Consider the following 14,744-nt stretch of genomic DNA (forward strand, 5'->3'; position numbering starts at 1 on the left):
TTAAAAAACATATAAACTTTGACCTATTAATGTATGATTAGGTATCTAATTCTCAGGAAGCAATCCAACAACAATCTGGATATCTTTTAGCAAGGTATTTATATAGTGTTATTTGTAATAAAGAAGTGGAACTTGGCACAGTACCATTGGCAAGGAAATATTTACCTAATTGTACTACTTCTCTATAATGAAGCATTGTGTTTTTCATAGTGTATAATGACATAGGAAAATCCTCATAATTCAAAGTTACCCTGAAATGTAGGGTAACAAATGCATATAAAATACATTACAGGTTCAATTATATAAGTAAACTATTAAAAGTTAAAGGGGAAATATACCAAAAAGATAGCAGTGGAGTCACTAAAGGACTGGAGTTATGAAAATTTTCTTCTTCCTTACACCTTTCTCTAATTCTAAATTCCTATAATAATATGGTTATCAGGACAAAAAATGATCTCCCTGTACTTCTAATTGTGCTTTCTTATGTATATGTCAAAAACATAAAACAAAACCTTGTTTTATTCAGCAAGCTTAGAACAGGGCACAGCTGATTATAAATAATTTCAAAATGCAGAAAAAAATTAAACAATTTTTTACTACTCATTAAAAACTGGGAAACTAACATCTTTTGCTAAAGGTGGAGCTTTTCAAAGAGAGGAAAGGCAAGAGAATCATCAAATGCTTCATAAGAATTGGAACAACACAGTTCCTTAGTTACCCACACGATATACTCCAGAGCAGATTCGATTATCCACAAACTGTTGGCTTGTCCAAAATTACTCTAGTGAGTGACAAAGTCAGATTTTGATCCCAGGACTATCTACTAAAAAATCCCCATTCTTTCTCTTGCAACTAAATACCTCCTTAAACTAAATGAGTAATGCATGGCTTGCTTTAGTTAGAGATGAAATTTACTTAGAGTAGTCATATAATTTGCTTCTTTAAATTTTTTATTAAATAGATTACATTTGCTCCCTAAATCATAATTCACACAAACAACAAGGAACAAGCACTTTCAAAGCGGAGACAGTGTTACAAGGGATATGAGTTTTCATTCTGGGCCCGACTCTGGGTCAGAAGCAACTGCAGGAGCTCAGTAGGAGTTTGCTGAGTTGAATTAATTAGATTTTTCAGCAGCAACTTAAATCTTCCCAACACCAAGTTACTTCAAATTTAAAATTAGGTCAAACTAACAAATCAAGGTTTTATTGAGTTTCCTCATGTACACCTTGTGAGCATTTTTTTTTTACTGTCAATAGACATGTCTTTTTTAAGACTTTCATGCAGCCATTAAAAATCCTGACTTTCTAGATCTATGAAAAATTCCATCCTATTTTAGCAGTAAGGATGAAGGGCTATTCACTTCTGTCTTTTCTAGAAACATTGTGCTTTGACCTTTGTGACCATCACTTGCAAACTCTGTCTTGTTAGTGACCCCTGGATGTGATGGAGACTTTAAAGAAACAATTCTAGATAAATGAGAACGTTGAGTAATTGCTCCTTTGAGTCAGTTTTCAGTTCTGTGCTGCTCTTGAGAAAGATTATAAAAATTAAATTTAGTGACCAAATTTTCTTTGGAATCATTAGTTCCTTCATCTCTCTAGAAAAACAATGCTTTGACAGAATGTGTCTAAATGGGGAAGAGGGAAAGCATGTCTGGCCTCCCACCATGAACCTGGCACTGTACATGACTTAGTGCATCAGGGATAACAAAACCTCCATGAATTATACCTCCTTTTGCATGCTGTAGATGAAGAAGCTGAGACTTAATGTTAGAGCAATCATTCAAGGACTCACAGCCGATAAAACTGTGAGTAGGTTTTCTGGGGGTCTTTAGGCTCAGATGCCTCCTTTACTTTCTCCCTGCCCTGCTCTCTCCTGTGCGAACTATATAGTTCCCAGATTCCTCTGTCCTGGCTGCCAAGGAGTGGCAGGTTGGTGCCTAGTAGAGACTGGGAGGCAAGAGAAGTTAGGGCTGAGTATTCCTCCTTCTTCTGCTTTGCCTGATTTAACCTTTCTAGATGCTCCAGCTCTATCCTGGCTTGAGGTCTAACAGGTCTAGCTGTAGTTTCAGTTCCCAGTAATGGCCTCAGCTTTGGGGCTCTGATATTTCACCTCCTCTGTGTAGTACATGCCTCAGGTTGTCCTTGCTTCTTACTCAACCATGAATTGCCATCCTCTGTCCCCTTTCCCATCAGCTTCTCAGCCCTTTCCTCAACCATGTAAACAAGTTCCTGCATTAAATCTCTGTAGAATTAAAGATAAATAAGAAAAAAGAAAATATCTGGATAGACTTCTCTGTTCCTGACTCATCCTGATTGACAAAGTTTCAAATATAAGCCTGATTCCAGTGCCCACCTCTTTCTCTATTGACCCATGAGACAATACTAACAACAGAAAGGTTGCAGCTGTTTTTTAAAGGATGAACACCAAGTAGTCCTACTCTAGCAAATGACAATGATTTCTGTCTGTGACTCCATTTCATTTGTTTCCTGTTTTCATGGTGTCTTGTTGCTTTATGCATTTAGAAAGGATTTGTTTCTTTTTAAATACTTTTATAGAACTGGAAACTGTTATTGACACAGCTATGTTCAAAAACATGTTTGTGTATAAGTTAGTTCCTGTGGCGTGGGTTGAATTTTGGCAGAAAAGCATATGGAATCAAAAAAGTATGCCACTATCCATGGATTTTAATGTTCTATTAAGACTCATTTCTCTTTGGCCACCAGTCCTGTAATTTGTCATGCTGTCAGCTGCTGAACCTGAAGCTTTTGCAACATGTTGTGCAAGAGAAGCAGGTGCAACATTTGTGATTGTGCGATGCACAGGCAGTCGAAAACTATCTTCTCCAAGCTCTAAAGCTTTCAGGTATGAGGATGCTTCTTTTCCTGAGACATATGGATTGCTATAACCAATTTGTTGCATCTGCTGAACTCAGAAGAGTGCCAGTGAAAACCAACTTACTTTTCTTGCCCCCTTTCTTGCAATCCAATCAGCAACCTGGTTGTTTAGAATGACACATCCCTCAAGTTCCACAGCATTTTCAATCAGTCTCAATGATATAGGTACTTTCTTTGTTTTTGTATTAGAAAGTCCAATCCACTCCATTAGAATGATCACAAAATGTTTCCATTAATTAATTTAACAAATATTTATGGAACACCTGAGATTTCTGTAGTAAACAAATCAGACTTGTTCTTATCCTCACAAAGTTCACATTCTGGTGTGGAGACAGACAACAGGACCATAAGCAAAAATACATAGTATTTACTGATAACATGCTAATGGGTTGATTTTAGAAGGGTTGGTGAAGAAAGACCTCTTTGAGAAGGATGCCTTCCAAAGTTTTCAGTACCTCACAATGACCTTGCTTCCTATTTCTCTGAGAAAATCATACCAATTGGGATAGAACTTCCACAAGCTCAGCCTACTACATCTACCTGTCTCTGGACATCTAAGTCATATGCTCCACCTTCTCTCCTGTGAGTTTGGAGGAACGCTTCATGCTCTTAGAGAAATCCAACCCTTCCACTTGTGCACCAGATACAATCCTCTCTTGCTTTCTCAAGAACATTACTTTGGTCACTCTCCTCTTCTTTCCTATGTCAATTTTCTCTTGCTCGGTGGTGTGTAAACATTTCTCATCTTAAAAACCCTCTTAGAGTGCACTTCTGCCTCTAGCAACCACCCCATCTCTCCACTTCCTTTTAGAGCAAAACTTCTCTCCCTCCCTATACTCTTTACCCTCAATAACTGTCCTTGAATTCTCCCTAGAGCCTGTTCAAATATGATCTTTTCCCCCACTGCTTCATTGAAATTGAACTCAACAACAACCTTCCTATTGCTAAATGTAATGGTTAGTCCTCAATCCTAGTCTTACTTCCCTTTCACCACCATCGCACAGAGGCCACCCCCTGCCCTTTCAAATGCCTCATATGGCTTCCAGGACATCATGCTAGCCTTGGTTTCTTCTGCCCCCTCTGAAAGCTCTTGCTTGGTGTCCTCTATGATTTTTTCTTCATCTTCCCATCCCCTAAACATTGAAGACTCTGGATATCAATCTTTTAACCTCTTCCCTTTTCTATTTATTCTCATTCCCTGTGATGTCACCCCACATTATAGCTTTTGATACCAATACCCTGAAGACTTATAGATATATATCACCACCCTTAAATTAGACTTATGAACCCAACCACCTACTCAACCTCTTCTTCCAGGATGCCCAATAGACACCTCTAACTTAACATGTCAATGTCAGACCCCCGACCCCAAATGCTCAAGTTAAAAATTTTCTTCACCTCAACACAGGCTGGCTCCAGGATGCATTATCAAAAAGAAAGTTAATTAGACAATAGAAGGTAAGAAACAGGAACCAGCCAAGAGGTTATTTCCATAATTTTTTTTTGAGAAAGAATAGTGGCCTTACACTAAGAATTAACAATAGAAATAGAAAAAAAAAGTAGATAGGATAAGGAAGTTTTTAGGCAGTAAATTACCTGGGACTTGGTGATTAATTAGATATAAAGAATAAAAGAAGGGGAAAAGTCAGGATGATTTCATAATTTAACTTAAAAATCTTGGTGGATATTGGATAGGGAATATATGGAAAGCATATCATTTTGGAAAAGGGAATAAAAAAGAGGCTGAGTTCAGTCATATTTCAAGTTAATGTCTGCTAGATATTAAGACGGAAATGAAGCAGGTGTTCAGGTAATGTAAGTACAGAGGACACTTTTTTAATGTGATGTGAATGAGAGCATGTGGTGATGAGAAAATTAGTCTGCATGAAAAGAAGGCCTTTCAGCCTCAGTTTTGCATTGAACCAAACTAAGAACCATCAGATACAGATTGCCTCTATTTTCTACTCTGACGGAAGAAACACCCTTAAAATAAAAACAACACAGGCCATTTTCACGATATTGTCTTTTTATGCTGAGGAAAAAAGCAAATGGGCTGGTTGCTATAGACTCTGTTATGCAGATGAAAATGTGCGGTGGTCTGCCCAGAGTTATGATCTTTGAACACGTTGTGTAATCCAAACCTTTGCATAACCTGACACCTCCTTAAAAATTGCCCCCGCCAACCCATCCCCACCACTGACTTAAAAAGAAAACACTATGTGTTCAGGCTCTCAGTGAGTAACAACAAAAGCAATGCCAGTGTGTCTTCCTGACAACAGCCCAGGAGGCTGCAGGGCCAGTGAAGCCACAGGGAAGCTGAGCTGGAAATGATTTTGCATCATGAATCATTACCAAAAGGGTGAGCTAAATTCTGATGGCAAAGTCTTTATTACTGTGAGGTTACAATAATCCAGAAAAGAACACAGCTGGATTTTGAGATGATGGGTGGAACATAGAATTTCTGGCTGAAGACAACTCAGTTTTGTAGTTGTAAATAGCACAAATTTGATATGGACATCACTGTAAGAGGATATGTGTGGAACCCTACTAGGATCTTATTACAGTGACTTTTTCCTGGCAGTACAATTCATTTTGATTAGAATTTAGCAGTATACGGAGAACCTCTACAGGGACTCCTCTCCACACAAAGACTTTCTGAAATTTGATTAACTTATATTTGCTGAAAGTTTAGCTATTAGTTTCATGGTAAACCACAGCAGCATTACAACCCTCTACAATTTGGCCACAGCCAGATTTCTAGTCTTAACTTTTTATTTACCGTCCTCCAATTCGTACTTCAACCTAAGTGTTCTACTTACTGCCCTCTGATCTTGAACTACATTTTTTTTTCCACCCTGCCCTTGACACTTTCCAGTTCCTACAAATATAGGGTAAATTTGGGGAAAGTCTTGTAAATGAATTTTTGAAATATCATGACAGTTATGTCACACAGTTCAACTGGAAAATACTCAATTCATCTCCAGTTTTAGGGAACACCAAGACTATCGTCAGGTTCAATGGTTCACTAGAAAGACTCACAGAATTGGGAAAAGCTGTTAGAGTTACAGTTGCAGTTTATTTCAATAAGAGGATGCAGATTAAAGTTAGCAAAAATAAGAGACATATAGGGCAGAATCCAGGAGAAACCAGGCAAGAGCTTTTAGTTATTCTCTACTAGTGTAGTGGTACAGACATCACTTAATTCTCCAGGGAACAATGTGTGGCCACACGTACAATGTACAATGTATAATGCCAAACAGAGAAGGTCATAGGAAGGATGGTGTGCCAGACTTATACTGGGAGTCAGTCCTGTAGACAGGGAATATTTACATGGCGGACCTTAGCTACTCAGTCTCCAACCTCCCCTATCCACACTGAGGTCACACTGATACATGACAACCCAGGGTCCCAGGATAACAAGACAGACATTCACCAGAGGGCTCACTGTTAGCAGAAAGGGTCTGCTGTGGTCCAAAGTCTCTTGTATACAAAGACACTCTGACTGCCCAAGGTCTTAGAGGTTACCTCCCAGGACCCAGTCAAGGGCCAGACCTTTCTTTGGAATGCGTAGTTTGAGCACTGATTGACTGCTGACTTAACCCTTTACTGCACATGTGGTTTGGTGATATTTAGCTGTCATCTATATTTCTATAGCTCTAACCCTAACCTTTCATCTAAGATAGTGCAAGTACAGCTATAGAGTGACAGTTTTTCAAGAAAAAGTGAACAAAAGAAATATACATAGTACTCATTTGCACTGTAAAACTAGAAATAAATTTGAAACATGAGCTGTTTCTCTAAGGTCTGATGAGTTCCTCATCTATTCTGAATAAGGGTCTTATTATGTTAACTGTTGCATATGTGTTTTGTTATTGTGTCAAGCAAAAATTTAGAAAGAAGAGCAACTCACACACCTCATAAACAGCCACAGGTAGTATTTTTAAGGTAAGAAAATATTCAAAGTAAATAGCTTCATGGATACAAATATACTTTGAAAAAAAAAAAAACAGACTAGCTTCAAAGCTTAAAGTAACTGGGGTGAAAAGTAGATTAGTATCATGATAAGAGCTTGGGGCTGAGCATCAGGTGTCTTGCTATGGCAGGGACAACGTTGTATATTTACCACATCTAAAGGAAGACTAGCTAGGTAGAGAAGATGGCGGCGGGAAGTGAGTAAGCCGCTCTGAGCCCCGCGCCGCGGCGTCTGAAAAGATGAGGTAAAGATCATTAAAGGAGATCTGTCGACAAAAACCCAGCACCGTGTCATGATAGGGGCCTAGGTGGAGTGAATCAGCCACTAATCCAGCCAAGGTGAAGGGAGTACAGCAGGACTTCAGCGCGAGCAGTAAGGCTGCAGCCCGAGCCGCCCGGCTCCATCAACCCCTTCTCCTTCTCCCTCCCCTTCTCCTCTCCGCCTTTCCACCTTGCTTCTTTCTCCCCAGCCGTCTCTCCTCCCAAGCTCAGTCTCTAAATTTAGATCTCAACTTCTTTCCCCCACCCCGCCCGCTCTCCTGCGTGTCCGGTACCCGGACCGCGTGGCCTGAGGCGCCGCCTCCCCTCCCCCAACCCGCACCCCCTCCCCGGGGGTCCCGAAGGCCGCTGCCGCTGCCGCCGCCGCTGCCGCCGCCTCCCACAGAGCACCACAGAGCAGACGCTTCACCGCGCGATTGAGCTGCCGAATTATATGAAACAGCTGATAAGATGAGCGACAATTTAAAATCCAAGTGATCCGAGAACACGCACTGAGCTCTGGCCCGCTGAATTCAAACTCCCGGTCACCTGCTTCCCGCAGACAAACAGCTATGACTCGGCATTAATTCATCCCGCTGAAACAACGGGTCAGCCCTTCTCATCCTACGAAGGTAAATGCCTACCGAGCCTTCATAAGTAGTGGCCACAGGTTTGAAACGGGGCTTGGGAGAGAAGGACCCACCCGTAGAATTAGTCTCCCGGCAAAGGGAAACCGTGTCATCAGACTGCTGCGGAGATAACTTTGTTGAAACAGGTGTGTGATCCCATAGCCTTGCCTCTCCACACATCGGGAAAACTCTAAGAGCCCCTCCCAGCTCTCCCCTAAGGGCACCTCCCAGCTCTCTTGTGAGTGCTTCAGCCAGCCCGAGGGAATCAGAGGTGGTGCGGGTCTCGCAAGCGGAAATACCGCTCCCACCTGGGCTGATTGCTGAGGCCTCTTGCACCACCTACGGGAAGTGGATACCAGAGGGCAAGTAAAAGCCGCTGAGGATTCTCAGCCCCAAACTCTACAAGCTTAGGGTCTGAGGGAATGGTAAACTGGAAGAGTGTGCCCAGTCGTTCATGAAAACAGGGCTCCCGGGAGCAGCAGACTTGGCGTGTAGCCAGTATTGTGGTGAGAGGGGCCTGGCTAGAGAAAAAGTGGGAAGTGACTAGACACAAGAGGAGGCCCTAGACACTCAGGATTGGAGACTCGCCCAGTCTGGGAGGAGCTGCTGCACAGTGATTGGTTCCCGCGTATTGACAGGAGAAACTTGACCTGGTGGGCACAGCGCCATCTACTGGAAGAGAAGTTAATCAAACTCTAAGACTGCAGTTATTAGGTTTTTTTTTCTTTTTCTTTTCTCCTTTTTTTTTTTTTTTTGATTTAGGTTTTTCTTTCATTTTCATTTTTTTCTTGTTGTTTTATTAATTTTTTTTTTACAAAATATTTTTTAAATTTTTTTTCTACTAATTTTAACTTAAATTTTTTTAATTATTATTATTATTTTTTTAAATCTTTTTCTTTTTTAGTTCCTATTCTTTTTCTTCTTTAGTCTTCTCATTTTTCTTATCCCCCCTTTTTTCTTGAATTCTACCTGCCTACTCTCATTCTCTTTAGAGACTTCTTCCCTTCCCTTCAAATACCTTTCCTCCCAAGCATCAAACTAATTTATAGGAGTAAACAGTAACTCAGCAGTCAAACAGAACAAGAAACAACATGAGCAGCTTCAAAAAACAAGGAAGAAAAGGAGTACAAACAACGCAGGACAGCCTAAATATTCAGGAGGACCTAGAGTCATCAGAAAAATGGTCATATAAAGAACTCAAGGAACACCTAAGACAGATGGAATGGAACCTTAAAGAGGATACAAGACAGCAAATTCAAGCAGCGAAAGAACACATTGAGAATGCATTTCACAAACAGATAAAAGAAGAAGTTAAGCATCTTTATCAGGAGATAGAGTCTATAAAAAATAATCAAACAATAATTCTAGAAATGAAGGAAACGATAAACCAAATTAAAAACTCAATTGAGAGTATCACTAACAGAGTGGAGCAAGTAGAAACCAGAACATCAGATAATGAAGACAAAATACACCATCTTGAAAAGAGTCTAGCCAACTCAGAAAGGCTGGTAAAAAATCACGAGAAAAACATCCAAGAATTATGGGATAACATTAAGAAACCGAACTTGCGAGTCATCGGGATAGAAGAAGGTACAGAGATTCAAACCAAGGGAATGAGAAACTTCCTGAAGGAAATAATTACAGAAAACTTTCCAGAAATAAAAAAGGAAACAGATATACAAATTGAAGATGCATACAGGACACCGAGCACACAAAATCACAGTAGACCAACGCCAAGACACATTGTTATGAAGATATCCAATATACAGAACAAAGAGAAAATATTAAAAGCTACAAGAGAAAGGAGACAGATTACATTTAGGGGTAAACCAATACGGTTAACCACGGATTTTTCATCACAGACACTGAAAGCAAGAAGGTCATGGAACAATGTATTTCAAACACTGAAAGACAATGGATGCCAACCAAGAATTCTGTATCCAGCAAAATTAAGCTTCAGGTATGACAATGAAATAAAAATCTTTCATGATAAACAAAAGTTAAAAGAATTTGCAGCCAGAAAACCAGCATTGCAAAGCATTTTGAGCAAAACACTACACGAGGAAGAAATGAAAAACAATAACCAAAACCATCAGTGGGAAGTGCCGCAGTAAAGACAGAGGGCAAGGGGAAAGACAATCATGGAGAGACAAACTAAATTTTTTTTTTTTAAAAAAAAGGATAAACAATTAAACATGGATGGAAGTTCAAACCACATATCAATAGTAACTCTGAATGTTAATGGCTTAAACTCTCCAATAAAGCGACATAGGCTGGTATCATGGATTAAAAAAATAAATCCAACAATATGCTGCCTCCAGGAGACACATCTGATTGGAAAAGACATACACAGGCTGAAGGTGAAAGGATGGGAAAAAATATACCACGCACATGGTCCTCGTAAGCAAGCAGGGGTGGCCATCCTCATATCGAATAAAATCGACTTCAAGACTAAGTTAATCAAAAGGGATAAAGAAGGTCATTATATACTGTTAAAAGGAACCATTCACCAACAAGACATAACAATTATCAATATTTACGCACCAAACAATGGTGCTGCGACATTCACAAAACAAATTCTCCTCAAATTCAAGAATCAAATAGACCACAACACAATAATTATGGGAGACTTCAACACACCTCTCTCACCATTGGACAGATCCTCCAAACAAAAGTTAAATAAAGAAACTATAGAACTCAATACCACAATCAATAACCTAGACTTAACTGACTTATATAGAATATATCAACCATCATCAAATGGATATACTTTCTTCTCAGCAGCACATGGATCCTTCTCAAAAATAGACCATATATTATGCCATAGGGCAAACCTCAGTAAATATAAAGGGGTGGGGATAATACCATGCATTTTATCTGATCATAATGGAATGAAACTGGAAATCAAGGATAAAAGAAGGAAGGAAAAATCCTACATCACATGGAAAATGAACAATATGTTACTGAATGATCAATGGGTTACAGAAGACATAAAGGAGGAAATCAAAAAATTCTTAGAGATAAACGAAAATACAGACACAACATATCGGAATCTATGGGACACAATGAAAGCAGTTTTAAGAGGAAAGTTCATCGCCTGGTGGTCATTCCTCAAAAAAAGAAGAAACCAACAAATAAATGAGCTCACACTCCAACTCAAAGCCCTAGAAAAGGAAGAGCAAAACAACAGCAAATGTAGCAGAAGGCAAGAAATAATTAAAATCAGAGCGGAAATTAATGAAATTGAAACAAAAGAAACTATTGAAAAAATTAACAAAACTAAAAGTTGGTTCTTCGAAAAAATAAATAAGATCGACAGACCTTTAGCCATGCTAACGAAGAGAAGAAGAGAGAGAACTCAAATTACTAACATACGGGATGAAAAAGGCAATATTACAACAGATGCTACAGAAATACAGAAGACAATTAGAAATTATTTTGAAAATCTATATTCCAATAAAATAGAGGATAGTGAAGACATCGATAAATTTCTTAAGTCATATGATTTGCCCAGACTGAGTCAGGAGGATATAGACAATCTGAACAGACCAATATCAATAGATGAAATTGAAGAAGCCATCAAAAGACTACCAACCAAGAAAAGCCCAGGACCGGATGGGTATACAGCGGAGTTTTACAAAACCTTTAAAGAAGAATTAATACCAATACTTTTCAAGTTATTTCAGGAAATAGAAAAAGAGGGAGCTCTTCCAAATTCATTCTATGAGGCCAACATCACCCTGATCCCGAAACCAGACAAAGACACCTCAAAGAAAGAAAACTACAGACCAATATCTCTAATGAACCTAGATGCAAAAATCCTCAATAAAATTCTGGCGAATCGAATACAAAAACACATCAAAAAAATTGTGCACCATGATCAAGTAGGATTCATCCCTGGGATGCAAGGATGGTTCAACATACGGAAATCAATAAATGTTATTCACCACATCAATAGACTTAAAGATAAGAACCATATGATCATCTCGATAGATGCAGAGAAAGCATTCGACAAAGTACAGCATGCCTTTATGTTCAAAACATTAGAAAAACTAGGGATAACAGGAACTTACCTTGACATTGTAAAAGCTATCTATGCTAAGCCTCAGGCTAGCATCATTCTGAATGGACAAAAGTTGAAGGCATTCCCTCTAAAATCCGGAACAAGACAGGGATGCCCTCTATCTCCACTTCTATTCAATATAGTTCTCGAAACACTGGCCAGAGCAATTAGACAGACGAAAGAAATTAAAGGCATAAAAATTGGAAAAGAAGAACTTAAATTATCACTATTTGCAGATGACATGATTCTATACCTAGAAGACCCAAAAGGGTCTACAAAGAAACTACTAGAACTAATAAATGAATTCAGCAAAGTGGCAGGATATAAAATCAACACGCATAAATCAAAGGCATTTCTGTATATCAGCAACAAAACTTCTGAAATGGAAATGAGGAAAAACACTCCATTCACAATATCCTCAAAAAAAATAAGATACTTGGGAATCAACCTAACAAAAGAGGTGAAAGATTTATACAATGAAAACTACAGAACCCTAAAGAGAGAAGTAGAAGAAGATCTTAGAAGATGGAAAAATATACCCTGTTCATGGATAGGCAGAACAAACATCATCAAAATGGCGATATTACCAAAAGTTCTTTATAGATTTAATGCAATGCCAATCAAAATCCCAACGGCATTTCTTGTAGAAATAGATAAAGCAATCATGAAATTCATATGGAAAAATAAAAGACCCAGAATAGCAAAAGCAATTCTAAGCAGAAAGAGTGAATCAGGCGGTATAGCGATACCAGATTTCAAACTATATTACAGAGCAATAGTGACAAAAACAGCATGGTACTGGTACCAAAACAGGCGGGTGGACCAATGGTATAAAATAGAGGACACAGAGACTAACCCACAAAGTTACAACTATCTTATATTTGATAAAGGGGCTATAAGCATGCAATGGAGGAAGGATAGCATCTTCAACAAATGGTGTTGGGAAAACTGGAAATCCATATGCAACAAAATGAAACTGAATCCCTTTCTCTCGCCATGCACAAAAGTTAACTCAAAATGGATCAAGGAGCTTGATATCAAATCAGAAACTCTGCGTCTGATAGAAGATAAAGTTGGCTCAGATCTACAGATTGTGGGGTCGGGCTCCAAATTCCTTAATAGGACACCCATAGCACAAGAGTTAACAACTAGAATCAACAAATGGGACTTAATTAAACTTAAAAGTTTTTTTTCAGCAAAAGAAACAATAAGAGAGGTAAATAGGGAGCCTACATCCTGGGAACGAATTTTTACTCCTCACACTTCAGATAGAGCCCTAATATCCAGAGTATACAAAGAACTCAAAAAACTAGACAATAAGATAACAAATAACCCAATCAACAAATGGGCCAAGGACCTGAACAGACACTTCTCAGAGGAGGATATACAATCAATCAACAAGTACATGAAAAAATGCTCTCCATCTCTAGCAGTCAGAGAAATGCAAATCAAAACCACCCTAAGATACCATCTCACTCCAGTAAGATTGGCAGCCACTATGAATTCAAACAACAACAAGTGCTGGCGAGGATGTGGAGAAAAGGGTACACTTGTACATTGCTGGTGGGACTGCAAATTGGTGCGGCCAATTTGGAAAGCAGTTTGGAGATTCCTGGGAAAGCTGGGAATGGAACCACCATTTGACCCTGCTATTGCCCTTCTCGGACTATTCCCTGAAGACCTTAAAAGAGCATGCTACAGGGATACTGCCACATCGATGTTCATAGCAGCACAATTCACAATAGCTAGACTGTGGAACCAACCCAGATGCCCTTCAATAGACGAATGGATAAAAAAAATGTGGCATCTATACACAATGGAGTACTATGCAGCAATAAAAAATGACAAAATCATAGAATTTTCAGGGAAATGGATGGCATTAGAGCAGATTATGCTTAGTGAAGCTAGCCAAACCCTAAAAAACAGATACCAAATGTCTTCTCTGATATAATGAGAGCAAGTATGAACAGAGCAGGGAGGAAGAGTAGGAAGAAAAGAGTAACATTAAACAGAGACTTGAGATGGGAGGGAAAGGGAGAGAAAAGGGAAATTGCATGGAAATGAAGGGAGACACTCATTGCTAAACAAAATTACATATAAGAGGTTGTGAGGGGAATGGGAAAATAAACAAAGAGAGAAATGAATTACAGTAGATGGGGTAGAGAGAGAAGATGGGAGGGGAGGGGAGGGGGGATAGTAGGGGATAGGAAAGGTAGCAGAATACAACAGTCACTAATATGGCATTATGTAAAATTGTGGATGTGTAACTGACGTGATTCTGCAATCTGCATTTGGGGTAAAATTGGGAGTTCATAACCCATGTCAATCTAATGTACGAAATATAATATGTCAAGAGCTTTGTAATGTTGTGAACAACCAATAAAAAAATGTAAAAAAAAAAAAAAGATTTAAGGTCTAAAATGAAAGGATTATTGATCATTTATATAAAAAAAGCAGAATTTAAAAAAAAAAATAAAGGAAGACTATATTTCCCCTCCATCCTAACACAAGTTGAGGTCATTTAATTGTCTCCAGCGCAAACTAAGGTGTCATTTCCAGCACTTTATAGGGAATGGGGGAAGTATGTTTCACAGGGTGTAATGTCTGACCCTTATTAGTCTTTGTAAAAAAATAAAACAAACCTTTGTGGTATTAGAGCCACTGAGAATTTAGGCTATTTGTTACTGCAGCCTAGCTTAGCCTAGCCTGGCTACTGTACCTGGGTCACAGATATAACTCTGCAAATAGCAGTATAATACAAGAAATATATTAATTTTATTAGTATATATTTTATTACTAATATATTAAATATATTAGTTTTGAGTTTACTGAAATAAAAAAAATGTAGGATATAGACTAGCTCTCTGTAAGATTCCGCAACTATAAATATGCATGCAATTGGTAAAAAGCAGGAGCCCTGTA

The sequence above is a fragment of the Spermophilus citellus genome, assembly GCF_964194105.1.
Source record: "Spermophilus citellus genome assembly, chromosome: 7".
Lineage (NCBI taxonomy): Eukaryota > Metazoa > Chordata > Mammalia > Rodentia > Sciuridae > Spermophilus > Spermophilus citellus.